The 14946-nt window shown below is 37.6% G+C and overlaps 1 protein-coding gene and 1 long non-coding RNA gene across 2 annotated transcripts in view; one reads left to right on the forward strand and one right to left on the reverse strand.

Moving 5' to 3' along the window:
- The window catches only part of MALRD1 (MAM and LDL receptor class A domain containing 1), a 768730-nt gene that overhangs the window by 731793 nt on the left and 21991 nt on the right, over positions 1-14946 (forward strand). The window lies entirely within an intron of this gene.
- On the reverse strand, positions 8041-12639 carry LOC123386459. The gene is made up of 2 exons (XR_006600334.1): positions 12583-12639; positions 8041-10663 (listed from the first exon to the last, which is right to left on the reverse strand). It is a non-coding gene; the product is annotated as an uncharacterized LOC123386459 (long non-coding RNA).

Here is a 14946-nt window from a genome sequence, read left to right on the forward strand (position 1 = left end):
AATGCAGGGAGAGTGTACTGCAATCTCATGATTCCACAGCCCCAGAAAATGGGCTGATGGCAGGCATTTGGTCTAACCCAAGTTAATGTTCAGGACAGACTCAGATTAGCCCCTTAACAGCACAAGGACCAAATCCTACCCACAAAAGAGAAAGGGGGCCACTGCAGCTGAATGGACAGAAGGCAAATGAGGCTCAGCCACAACAGTGGGGCATATGCAATACATAGGTCACCTCTATAGTCACTGGCTCTGGTGAACAGGACACAGTGCTGTACAAAGCGCCACAGGACCTCTTCTTCATCAGGCTCCAATTTCAAGTCAGAATATAACTGACTTTCCTATTACATAATAAGAATTATAAAGACTTAGACAAAATGAAGAGACAGAAGAATAGATCACAAATGAGAGAAGAGGACAAAATGACAACAGAAGAGCTAAAGAAATGGAGATAAGCAATATACCTGATAGAGATGGTCATAAAGATACTAGATGAGAGAACAGAGTGGAGGATCTCACTGAGACCTTCAACAAAGAGACAGAAAACCTAAAATAAACAAACAACCAATTAGAAATGAAGAATTAAATAACTGAAATTAAAATACACTATAGGGAGGGGCGCATGTGTGGCTCAGTTGGTTGAGTGCTGGACTCTTGGTTTCAGCTCAGGTCGTGATCTCACAGTTCCTGGGATTGAGCCCCACGTTGTTGTCCATGCTGACATCACAGAGCCTGCTTGGGATTCTCTCTCTCTCTGCCCCTCCCCCACTCACTCAGTCTCTCAAAATAAACAAACAAACATTTAAAACTACATATAGGAAATAAATAGTAGACCAGAGAGGAAGCAGAAGAATGGATCAGTAGCCTGGAGGACAGCAACCAGCTGAAAAGCAGTAAGAAAAATAATAATAAAAATGGAGAATAGATTAAAGGAACTCAGGATTATTATCAAGTGTAATAACAATCACATTATAGGGATCTTAGAAGGAGAACAGAAAGAAAAGAGGGGAGAAAATGTATTTAAGGAAATAATAGCTGAAAACTTCCCTAATCTGGGGAAGGAAACAAATCCAAATCTAGGAGGTACAGAGAGACCCCAACAAAATCAACTCAAGGAGGTTCACACCAAGACATATAATAATTAGAATGGCAAAAAGTAGTGATAAAAAGTGAATCTTAAGAACAGCAAGAGAAAAGAAAACAGGCACCTACAAGGGAAATGCATCAGGCTGTCAGCTGATTTTTTTCATCAGAAAGTTTGCAGGCCAGAAAGGAGGGAGATGGACCTATTCAGAGTGCTGAAAGGGAAAGAACCTGCAACCAAAAATATTCTACCCAGCAAGGCTATCATTCAAAATACAAAGAGAAACAAAGAGTTCACAGACACAAGTTAAAAATGTTCATCACCACTAAATCAGTCATACAAGAAATGTTAAAATGGACTGTGAGTGGAAAGAAAAGGCTATAAACAGAAGAAAATATGAAAAAAATCTGGCATAAGCAAATAAAAACAAGAAAAGTACCAGATTTGAGGCACCTGGCTGGCTCAGTGGGAAGAGCATATGACTCTTGATCTCTGCATATGACTCTTGCTCTGTATACACTGTGTGTAGAGATTAAATAAATTTAAAAATAAAGTGAAATAAAATAAGTACATGTACTAGATATGTACATATGATACAAATACAGAGATAAAACAGAAGAAGAGTGAAATCAATTATATGTATAAACATCAGTTAAGGGATTCACAAATAAAAGGATGTGTAAAATACACACATAAAACTTGGAGGGGGGGGTAAAAATCTGGTGCTTTTAGAATGGATCCCAATTTAAGCAACCGCCAATCTAATGTAGACTGCTATATGCATAAGATGTTATATATAACCAAATGGTAACCACAAATCACAAATCTATAGCAGATACGCAAAAAAATAAGAAGGAAGGAAGACAAGTATATCATTAAAGAAGGCCAGAGCACCACAAGGGAAGAGAGCAAGCAAAGAAAGAAACACGGAAGAACTACACAAACAACCATAAAACAAGTTACAAAATGTCAGTAAAGAAATACCTATTGATAATTACTTTGAATGTAAATGGAATAATAACTCCAATCAAAAGACATAGAGTGACTGGATTAAAAAGCAAGACCTATATACATGCTGCCTACAAGAGACTTACTTCAGACCTAAAGACACATGCAGATTGAAAGCAAAGGGATGTAAAAACATTTACCATGCAAATGGAAGCACTAAAAAAGTTGGGTAACTGTACCTGATATTAGATAAAATAGACCTTAAGCAACAACTGTAACAAGAGACAACAACATTAGCTAGTTAATGATAAAGGGAGTAATCCAACAAGAGAATAAAACAATTGTAAAAATGTACGTACCCAGGGTGCCTGGTTGACTCATTCAGTTAAGCATCCGACTTCAGCTCAGGCCATGATCTCACAGTCCATGAGTTCGAGCCCTGCGTCGGGGCTCTGTGCTGACAACTCAGAGCCTGGAGCCTGCTTCGGATTCTATGTCTCCCTCTCTCTCTACCCTCCCCCACTCATGCTCTCTCTCTCAAAAATGAATGTTAAAAATTTTTAAAAAAAAATAATAAAAAAATGTATGTACCCAACACAGAAGTACCTAATACATAAAGCAACTATTGAAAGATATTAAAGAAAAAAACTTACCATAATAAAATAATATTAGGGGACTTTAATACCCCATTTATATCAATGGATAGATCATCCAGACAGAAAATCAACATACAAACAGTGGCTTTGAATGACACATTGGACTGGATGGATCTAATAAGTATATTCAGAACATTCTATCCCAAAACAAAAGAATAAATATTGTTTTCAAGGGCACATGGGACATTCTCCAGAATAGATCACGTTAGGCCGCAAAATAAATCCCAACAATTTCAAAAGAACTGAAATCATATCATGCCTCTTCTCTGAACCACAATGGTATGAATGTATAAATCAATTACAAAAAAATCTGGAAAGAACACAAATACATGGAAGCTAAATAACATGCTACTAAACCAATAAATCAAATAAAAATCAACAAATACATTGATACAAATGTAAATGAAAACCCAACAGGCCAAAATATTTTGGATGCAGAGGTCTACCTCAAGAATAAAAGTCTCAAATAAGCAACAACTTTACACCTAAAGAGCAAGAAAAACAAAGCCCAAAGCCAGTAGAAGGAATAAATTAATAAAGATGACAGCAGAACTAAGTGAAAGACCAAGAAAACAAGAGAACACATGAATGAAACCAGGTACTGTTTTTTGAAAAGATTAACAAAACTGATATACTTTGATCCAGACTCTGCCAATAGAGACAGGACTCAAATATATAAAAGCAAAATGAAGAGGAGAAATAACAACTGAAACCACAGAAATACAAAGGATTATAGCAATTGTGACAAATTATATGCCAACAAATTGGACACCTAGAAGAAATGGATAAATTCCTAGGAACATGTAACCTTCAAATCTGAATCAGGAAGAAATACAAAATTTGAACAGATCAATTACTACCAAATAAATTGATTCAATAATGGAAAAAAAAAAAATTCCCAGCAAACAAAAGTCCAGGACCAGATGGCTTCAAAGGTGAATTCTACCAAACATTTAATGAAAAGTTAATACCTCGTCTTCTCAAAGTATTCCAAAAAATAGAAGATGAAAAAAAGATTTCTATTCATTGGACAAAGCCAGCATTACCCTCATAACAAGACCAGCTAAAGGCACTACAAAAAAACCAAACTACAGGCCAGTCTCTCTGATGACATAGGTTTAAAAATCCTCAACAAATATTAGCAAATCAAATCCAACAATACCTCTAAAAATGCATTTACCATGATCCAGTGGGATTTATTCCAGAGATAACTGTGGTTCAGTATTTACAAATCAATCAATATGATCTATCACATTAACAAGAGAAAGAATAATAACCATAGGATCATCTCAATAAATGCAGAAAAACCATTTGACAAAGTATGACACTGACTCATGATAAAAACTCAAGAAAATGGGTTTAGAGGAACATACCGCAACATAATAAAGGCCATATATAAAAAAAAAACCCCACAGTTTACAACATACTCAATGGTGAAAAACTGAGAGCTTGTCCCATTAGATAAGGAATAAGACAAGGATGTCCACTCTCACCACTTTTATTCAATAGAGTACTGGAAATCCTAGCCATAGCAATCAGACAAGAAAAAGAAATAAAAGGCATCCAAATTTGTAATGAAGAAGTAAAAGGTTCAATATTTGCAGATGACAGGATACTATCTATAGAAAACCCTAAATACTCCACCAAAAACTAACAGAACGTGATAAATTAATTCAGTAAAGTTACGAGATACATACTTAACATTTGGAAATCGACTGCATTTCTATACACTAATAATGAAGTAGCAGAAAGGGAAATTAATAAAATAATCCTGTTTATAACTGCACCAAAAATAATAAAATACCAAGAATGAACTTAACCAAAGTGAAAGATCCTTACTCTGAAACCTCTTTTAACACATTCATGAATGAAATTAAAGATCACAGAAACAAATGGAATGACATTCCAAGCTCATGAACTGGGAGAACCAACACTGTTAAAATGTCCATACTACCCAAGTAATCTATAGTTTTAAAGCAATCACTATCAAAATACCAATATCATTTTTCATGGAACTAGAACACATAATCCTAAAATTTATATGGCACTACAAAAGACCCCAAATAGCTGAAGTCATCTTGAAAACAGAAGAAAACTGGAGGTATCACAATCCCAGATATCAAGATAAACTACAAAGCTGTAGTAATCAAAACAGTATGCTACTGGCATAAAAACAGACACATAGATCAACAGAATAGAGAGCCCAAAAGTAAACCCATTCTTATATGGTCAATTAATCTACAACAAAGTAGACAAGAGTATACAGTGGGAAAAAGAATATCTCTTCAATAAATGGTGCTGGGAAAACTGGACAATTATATGCAAAAGAAAGAAATTGACCATACCAAAAACAAACAAAAAAGAACTTCAAAATGGACTGAAAATCTAAATGTGACACCTGAAACCAACAAATTCATACAAGAAAACATAGGAAGTAATCTTTGAAGACAGCCATTGAAACATTTTTCTAGATATGTCTCTTCAGGCAAGAGAAACAAAAGTAAAATTAAACTATTGGAACTATACCATAAAAAAGGCTTTTGCACTGCAAAGGAAACAGCTGACAAAACAATAAGGCAACTTACTGAATAGAAGATATCTGCAAATGATACATGTGATAAAGGGTTAATATCCAAATAAATAAAGAACTTATATAAATCAACACCCAAACAACAATCTACTTAATAACGGGCAGGGGATCTGACCATTTAGGTCCTCAGTGTCAGGTCACGACATTTTACCAAAGGAGACACAGATGGCCAATAGACACGTGAAAAAATGTTCAACATCACTAATCATAAGTGAAATGCAGATTGAAACCACAATGAGATATCACCTTATAGCTGTCAGAATAGTTAAAAAAAGACAAAAAATAACAAGTGTTGGTGAGGATGAGGAGAATGAGGAACCTTCATACACTGCAGGTGGTAATGCATATTGGTGCAGCCACTCTACAGTATGGAGGTTCGTCAAAAAAAATTAAAAATAGCATTACCATCTGATCCAGTAATTCCACTACTGAGTATTTACCCAGTAAAGGTATATGCATCTTTATGTTTACTGCAGCATTATTTACAATAGCCAAATTATGAAAGCAACCCAAGTGTCCATTATAGACGGACAGTATTCTGTCCACACACACAATGGCATATTACTCAGCTGTAAGGAAGAAGTAAATCTTCCCATTTGCAACAACACGGATGGATCTATAGGGTATAATGCTAAGTGATAGAAGTTTGTCAGAGAAAGACAAATACCATATGATTTCACTCATTGTAATTTTATAAACAAAATAAAGAAAAAGGAAACAAAAAAATCAGACTCATACAGAGAACAAACTGGTGGTTGTCGCAGGGAGGTGGGTGGGCAATGGGTGAAATAGATAAAATGGAAGAAGAGTACACTTATCCTAATAAGCACTGAGAAATGTGTAGACATTTTTGATTCATTATAATATATACCTGAAACTTAATATAAGGCTGTATGTTTTGCATATTTGAATTCAAAATCAAATCAAAACAAAACAAAAAACAAAAAACCAAGAAGACCTTACAATCTACAGTGCCACTGAGGACCCTGGGAGTTCTTACCCAATACCCATCTATCCACCCATATGGGATACAGGTCACCCAGATAATGAAAGTGATTGACTTTTCCATGAACTGAGCAAGATAAGGACTCAGAATTAGATTAGGTGAAAGTTTAAGAAATTAAAGAAAAATATATCATCTCTTGCATGCCAGAATTTGCGATCAAAGATTTAGATTTGCAGCAACACCAATGTGTCACAGAATACTGGATAACTGCATTTACGTTGGTGCCAACTTGTATGACTCCTACTTGATGAATTCTTCTCAGATCTCCAGCCTGCAATCATGGTAATTAGCAGGCACCAATCTTGACATCATCAATTAAGGAAGTCATTACAGAATTATGGTGTTCATCAGAAAAAAGAGATATGACATTTTCAATCTATTACTATCAAGAAGATCTTACTCATCTATTAATTCTTTAATTTCTTATGTGCCTAAAATATACCAGACAAAATGGATACAAACATGAATGAGAAACAGTCTGGACTTAAAGGAATTTGTAATCTAGTGAGAAAGATATACACAAAGCTATTAAATGAAATGCTGATTTTGTGCTAGAATGCACACTTATATTAGGGTTCTCCAGAGTTACAGAAATAATTAGATGAGTATTGTAACGTTTCTCTTTGTGTGTGTATATGTACATCTTTAAATATCTTAATATATTAACATACATAATATAGGACATTAATACATAAACATATTAATACATTTTAATAGAATAAGATATATTAAGATAAACATATTTCTATAAGATATGTTCATTTATATCATACTTCTATAAAATATACTTATGACATAATCATTTAAGTGTATTAATATAATTTAAAATACTAATATATGAAACAGATTTATCTTAAAAAATTCTCTCCTGTGATCATGGGGGCTGCCAAGCATGAAACTTGTAGGGCAGGCTGGTAAGTCAGAAATTCATGTAAGAGTTGATGGTGCCAGCTTGAGTCCAAAATCTGTCAGGCAACTATCAGACTAGAAACAAATATAGGTTTCTACATGGTAGCCCTGAGGCAGAGTTCCTTCTTTGGAAACCTCAATCTTTGCTGTTAAAGTCTTCAAATGATTAAACAAGGTCCACCCACATTATGGAAGTAATCTGCTTTACTTAAACTTGGCTGATTGAAAATGTTAATCATACCTAAAAAGACCTTCATGGCAACATTCAGACCAGTGTTTGGATAAACAATTGGGCATTACAGACTAGCCAGGCTGACATATAAAATTAAACATCACAATATGTATAAGTTTTCATATTAACACAACCCATGAGCACATTCAAAAAGAAGCCACACTCCTACAGATGTGTGTGGGACAGCCTGTATAAATGGGGCTATGGAGACATCTCTCAAGCAAATTCCGTTGGCATTATGCCACAGCCTGACAGCCATTTCTCCTTTTCTTTCCCATTTCTGTCCTTCAGTTTTATACTTTCCCTTTGTCCTTGTTCTTCATACTCTTTCTTCAAGGAACTCTATTTCTGTTTTCCCTTCATCTGTTTCTTTGTTCATTCTCTTTTTTCTTTTTTTTTAAACATTTATTTTTAGGAGAGAGACACCCACAGAGTGCAAGCGGGGCGGGGCACACGAGAGAGGGAGACACAGAACGTGAAGCTGGCTCCAGGCTCTGAGCTGTCAGGACAGAGCCCAATGTGGGGCTGGAACCCAGGAGCAGTGAGATCATGACCTGAGCCAAAGCTGGACACTTAACCCACTGAGCCACCCAGGAGCCCTTGTTCATTCTCTCTTAACCTTTCCTCTCTCTGCTTTTTTTTTTTTTTTTTTTTTTTTTCAACTTCTGGTCTCTTTTCTCCTTCTTTCCAAACCTTATTAATGTTCCTCAGGCCTTGCCTCTATATCTGCTTCCCTTCCCCTTCTACACATTCTCCATGGAGATGTCATTCATTTCCAAGGCTTTATGCCGTCTATATGCTAATGGCTTCGAATCATCTTTCTCTTCCTGAAATTCTGTTCCAAGCTCCAGATCCATATTATGTTTCAACCATTTCCTACACTTCCACATAGACTTTTTTTTTTTTTCTAGATACATTGACTTTACACATCGTAAGACATTAGTATCCGTCATTTCCATATTCTGGAACCTAACTTTGAGGTCCCAAAAATAAAGGGTAACTTCATTATTTAAGCTGAAAAGCTTAGATATAATTGCCTTTATCACCCTGTCTGAACACATCGAACTCTTACGTGACAATAACAACTCCTCTCACAGAAAAGTCACAAGAAATTCAGTGAAACTGGCTACATTCCACAAATAAGAGGGTCCACAGAACACACATTTTGAAGAACTTTCAAAGACTACTGATAATTGGGGTCAGATACAACCCACTGAGGCTTACTAATGGAAGACGTAGAATCATTTATACTGCCATCACCCAATCTTTCATCTCTCCAGCCTACCATAAAGAAAGGACTGGAAAGAAGAGATAAAGGCATTCTTGGAGTCATTGTCTTTGGGGTAGTGCAATATTTATGGTAAGAGGTTTTACCACTTTCCTATGAAGAAAGGGAGGGATATACAACCACTAGCTCTACCCAGTATCAAACGATGGGAGGCTCCCAAGAGAATCAACAGTTCAGACTGGTAATGCCCAGAACAAAGGTGAAAAATCTGCAAAATTTGCTTCCTAGTGCTCATTAAAGCAAAGTGTAGAAGAAGAAAAGTTCTTAGGAGTATTTGACACATGTACCTTTTGCAGAAAGACACTAAGATAATTTTTAGCTTAGTGTTCTGAAAATAGATAGCCATGTGGGAGTATTCTGCATCTGCTGGCCTTAAAGGTCTGTGGCATAATATATCCTGGAACAGTAAGAGGGCAGGAGATGGGAATAGAGATTATACTGTATCACAGTTATGCACCACCCTCCAAAGGAATGGAAGAGAACCTAGAACTTCCTTCTTCAGTCCATTTGAAACAGCACAGAGAACGGAGATAAACTGGAGTTGTAGGGTTGTTTGGGTACCTGTCAGTTTAGGTGAGGTAATGCCCCTCCTGGAAGGGAAGCAGGGGCCAGGCTGAGCTGAAGGCTGACACAACTGTCTTTCTTTTCTTTCTTTTATTTAATGATAGAAGGGGTCCAAATGAAGCTGACTTATACACACACAAACACACACATACACACAAACACACATAATCTATATACTATCACCATGGAATCCATGACAGGGGAAGTCCACCTAACAAGTCAGAACTACATAAACTCATTGTGCAATGGGCAGGGGTGGGGTGGGGGCCCCCTACTGATAGCTGACTAGATATTAAGAATATTCCAGAGGTGCTTGGGTGGCTTAGTCGGTTAAGTTTCTGACTTGATTTTGGCTCAAGTTCATGAGTTGGAGCCCTGTGTGGGGCTTCGTGCTGAGCATGGGACTGCTTGGGATTCTTGTTCTCCCATTCTCTCTGCCCCTCCCCAACCTGCACATGCTCAATCTCTCTCTCTCACAAAATAAATAAACATTAAAAAAAAGGATATTTCAGCCTCCCATTTCCTCTTTCTGTGTCCACACCAGAAAGTTAACCCTCGAGAAAAGGGACAGGGTGTCTTAAAGCCAGATCATGACCTTCATCATCTTCCTTACTATAAGCAGTGTCTCATGGTCAAATGTCAAGTGTGAAACGGGAAAGGAGCAGGACACAAACTGAGGTTAGAATCTGATATTACAGCTTTCAAGTGGACTGGACTATGTTTTAATCATTAAAAACTTGTAATCATTAAAAGCGACAATATAGTTATAAAATTTGCCCAAGATATGTGAACTGGACCAAGATCAAAGAATGATGATAGAACACAGTAGAAGTAAATGACTGTAAACGAAAACAAGCACTTTGATGTTTTTAAACTACCTCCCTGGAAGAGGCAGGCAAGGTCCAGTGCTTGAGGTTCCAGACAGCATCTCTGTCTGTGACCCTCTGATTTACCTCCCTGTCCACTTTACACTTCGTAGTACCTTCTCTTCTAATTTCCAAAATCTCAAAAGGTTTTATTCCCTATTACTGCCTAACAATAATATCACTCAGGACTGTACTCCCAGTCTTGTTAATGATCTTCTGAATTGCTCACTACACATCTGCCCTGAGGTCACTTGTGGGGCTGAGGAGAGAAGCCCCTCAAAGGAACCAGAGAGACTAGAACTGGAGTTGATCCCGTTCTCTCTACCAGGGGTCTCCTGACTGGAGGATGCTTACCAGAAGTCTCAAATACTTCTCCAGGGTACATGCCACAAGCAGTTTCTAGGTGATGTTCAAATTTCACATACCTTCTTCCGACTGAGAAAGGTACATCCGGCCTGCCACTTCTCCTCTCTCATTTCTTCTTTCACAGGTGGTCGCTTTACCTCACACCTATCCCAAATCTCTTTAAAATAAATTACAAGGGGGAGGACAGGAGAGGACATGGGGGGGGGGGCAGACAAATAGAGGCATGACATGAGAATATAGCCTCCCAAAAAGAGATTGGAGTTAAGAAGTACTGAAAGGGGGAGCAGGAGAGAAATCTTTTGCCAAGTTACTTTTCTCTCTCCTTACCCACTTAGAATGTGAAATTTCAATTAATTGAGATGATTGCTCTGGAACACATTTTAACATATCTATTTGAGTTGAACAATGAAGTCCGTCTTTTTCTGAAAATCAAGTTTTATTTGATTAGAAAGCAGGACTGACTTTGTCATTTAGATTTCATGGCAGACAAATTCAGTAATTTGAAAGAGCTCACATAAAATATTTCAGAAATTATATCCTTTGCAACCACGAAACCTACAATAAAGATTTTAGATGCTAGCTTAAACATATAAGAGGAGATGCATAGTTTTTTTCTTCTAAGTTACTTAGAGAAACTCAAGTGACAGTGTTCAAAGACCACTGTACCAAGTTTAACTTTCCACCACCCCGCCCCTTCCAGCCCCTACACTTGACTGAAGTCTCACCTTTTCCCCAAAACATGTGGCTTTCCACACCTTCTGCCTGGCAGAGCTATCAAAACCCATATATTTTGGATACCAAGCAAAAACATCCTGGCATTCCTTCAGGTTTAGTCACTGAGCTGTCAGAATGTTGTCCTCAGGAAGACAATTACAGCATCATCATGTAGTGTTATTACTTAACTATTTCCATATTAACCAGTCTTTATGTCCCCAGTATCTACCTCTGTATGCACAATCGGTGCCCAATACAGGACACTTTATTGACCATCATTTCTTCTGAGCATCACCAAAAACACTGCTTATGTCTATTGATTACATTTAAATAAAAAAGTTGCATGTCAAATTTTAAGTCTGTTGATTCTCCCTGAAAATAATACCAAATTGAGTTGCACAGGAATAAGTGTAAGTAGGAAACTTGTCACTCTCTCTAAATAAACCTTATGATTTTCCATTAGATTTTATAAAAACAATCTGTAGCATAAGAAACCCTTCAATGACTTGAAAGAAATTTTATTAATTTTTTTTAAAAGTATAGGATGGAGCACTGCAAGTTCAGTGCCACATACAGCAATAAGCCTCTTAAAGTTGTTTTCAGAGATTTGTTTCCCAGATTTTACTATACATTCTGTGATCCTTCTGTTAGCTACTTGCTACCAAATATACTAGTGAGGACCCTTTGCAGGGGAAGAAAGAATCTCAAGCTAGCTTAATCAAAACAAAGAATTTAGTGTAAAAATGTACATTTCCCAGGGCTCAAAGATAGCAATGAATGGGGATGGGAAGACCTGGGCCCAATGGTATTCTTTTCTGCTTCTCATCTCTGCTTCTTTTTGCTTCTCTGCTTGGTGATTCTCTCTCTGAAGACATATTTCCTCTACTCCCTGTCTTTATTACTAAATGGTTTCTCCTAGTAGCTAGGTATCAGTACCCATTACATGTCCAGACATGTGGAGAAACTAAATCTTTATCTTTTTGTCCCCAGTACATACTCCAAAGGTAGATCTTCTGATTAGCCTACTTGGGGTCAAGACTCCATTTCTGGTCAAATTAACTATGGAAGAGATATGAGGTAGGGCCAGTACTACAAACATGACTGCAGGGACTCTATACAAGGCACTGTAATGTGGGGCCATATGGGGGTCATCATGAAAGGTCTCTGTAAGCTATCTAGTATCCCTTTCCCCATGGCCCAATATCTAGCAGATTTATACTCCTGCTACTTTAGAGGAAGTAACAAATATGGCAGCCTTCTAGAGTTGTTTCACTAATCAAAAAAGTAGATGTGATAATCAAACATATACTTAGAAATCAAGTATAAAGAATACAAATGGTGGACTATTTATTTTTACCTTACCTGAAGCCATATAATACACCCACTTCTTTTCTATTTTAGATGATATCTTCTTTACCTGGGGAAAAAATGGCAATATAGCTGTTTATTATGCTGCACTGTGGTAGTTACTCATGAAGGATTGTGTTAATTTAATAAATACAGTAATTAAAGTTAAAAATAAACAATGTGACCTGAATGCGATCTTGGGAATGCCTCATGATTCAACTCCACAAACATTTATTAAGATGTGCTAATCTTGAGAAAGTTCCAAGATATATGATACCCCTGCTTTCTGACTCATAATACATGTTAAACTGTGATGAGTGTAATAGAAATGTAAACCAAAATATTTGGGGGGTAAGATGGAAGGAAAGAATAATCAAGAGAATGGCTGGTATTTGTATTTCTGGTAAGAAAGGAGGTGATTAGGATCCCAAAAGCTGAATCAGCTGCCTGTAACCCCATGGGAGATGCAGATGTTCTTATTGTTTGAGATGGGTGAATGAGTGGCCCTGGCCCCTAAATAACGTATCTATCCCTATAATATTATATCCTCTCTACCGGACCTTTTGCCAGTACAAACACCATTTTGATAATGTGTACCTTTGGAGGAAAGTTTAGCTCTTCTCCTAGCTCGAAATCCCTGGATAGACCTAACTTGGGCCCAGGAATGAATACTTATCCTTAACAAAAATCGAAACCCCAGTTACCCTATGCCTCAAGGAATTCAGTTGCTTTTACAGCTACGGTGTCACTAGTGAGCCTGCCCTGGTCCCAGGGCAACAATCAAGGTCATTTCATAATTCTTGCAAACCTTTTCTCTTTCCACTGTGCATTTGCCCACAAGAAATACTGCTGTTAAGATCTAGGAACCTAACTCCCCAATCTCAGTCCCTGTGTATATTGTAGCCATGTCCTGCCAATCTTGCTAAATGTTTGCTTTGAGCTAGAAAAGGGAAATTGAGAACAGGATTTTAAAATCCTTCCCTTCTCCACAGGGAGCATGGAGCCTGCTTGAGATTTTCTCTTTCTCTCCCTCTGCCTCTCTCCCCTGCTCTCTCACAAATGAATGAGTCAATCAATGAATACAAAATCCTCCCCTTAAAAATGGTATTGGGTCACATGTGATTCCTCCTCTTCTGCCTCTCTCTTCTTCTCTATTTTAAAGAGAAGCCTAGGCCACCTGTTCCCTGATACTTTTCCCCTAATTCTCGTCTGTTTTCTTTTCCTGAAATGGTAGAAAAGAGACAGAGTATTTAGAGGAAAAAGTATTTGTCCCAAGACTGTCACATTTCTACTCCTCTTGTAACCCACTTCCTACCCTGTGACCAGAGACTTCCTGGAGCCAGAGCTCCTCTCATGTGAGTGGGGTGAGTGGTACACGGGTCAAGTCTTGAGCCATCACATGGAGGCAGCATATTCAAGGGAGCTAGCAATTCAGATGGATAGATGAAGAGGGCTACAAAAGGGGTATGGAATTTGTATGGGGACTTGAAAGATAAACCAGGTGGAGATGTGGAAAGGGTTCAAAAAAAAAAAAGAAAATGTAGAAACTCATGGTTTAAAAAATGGCTCATGTAACTATAGAATATGGGAGGGGAACAATAAATTACAGATAGTAAAGTATGTTGTAGAGAGGTGATTAGGGTTTTGAATACCTACTTAGGAGATTTCAATTCACTTAAGAAAAAAAAAAAAAAGAGCTGAGTGCTGTCTTTTTGTCTTTCCCCTCAGGTCCACCCCTCCACTCTTTTCCATTAAAGAGGGTAGAGAAAGGTAGAAGGTGCGTCTGGAGACTTGGCCTTCAGGGATTGCATTTATGGGCTTCTTTGTCATCTGAATTTACATTATGTTTGGCCAAAGTGAGGTACTTTGAGGGAGGAAGAAGAGAAGAGCTGGGTTTTCATCACCCTGGCTGCTTCCTGCAGTGAAGTTCCTGCTGGCTGCTAGAAGTCACAGGGCTGTCAAAAGGCCCTATGCAAACTGCAGCTACCTTCTCCAGTATCTCTCTTCTTCCTCCTGCCAGCCTACGGTGATAACAGGCCTGATGACTGGCCCGTCTACTGTGCTATCGCTTACTGTTTCTTTACACCCTGGCCATACCTTTGCAAACTTTCCCTTTATGCAAACTTTCCCTTTATCAAATACTCAATTTCCCAATTTGAGTATGTCAGCTATTTCCTGGTAGGGCCTTAACTGATACAAGCTAGGAAAGTGTTTTAAGCAGAAGAATGACAAGATCATATCTGTGTTTAACAAAAAAAACAAAACGTGGAGCATGAGAATAGATTAGAAAAAGATCTAATCTCTTGGGACATAACCCTTCATACTCAAGAGGTTTAGATGAGAGATGATGAATACTTGAACCTGAACAGTGATGAATGC

This window comes from Felis catus, chromosome B4 (genome assembly GCF_018350175.1).
Source record: "Felis catus isolate Fca126 chromosome B4, F.catus_Fca126_mat1.0, whole genome shotgun sequence".
Taxonomy (NCBI): domain Eukaryota; kingdom Metazoa; phylum Chordata; class Mammalia; order Carnivora; family Felidae; genus Felis; species Felis catus.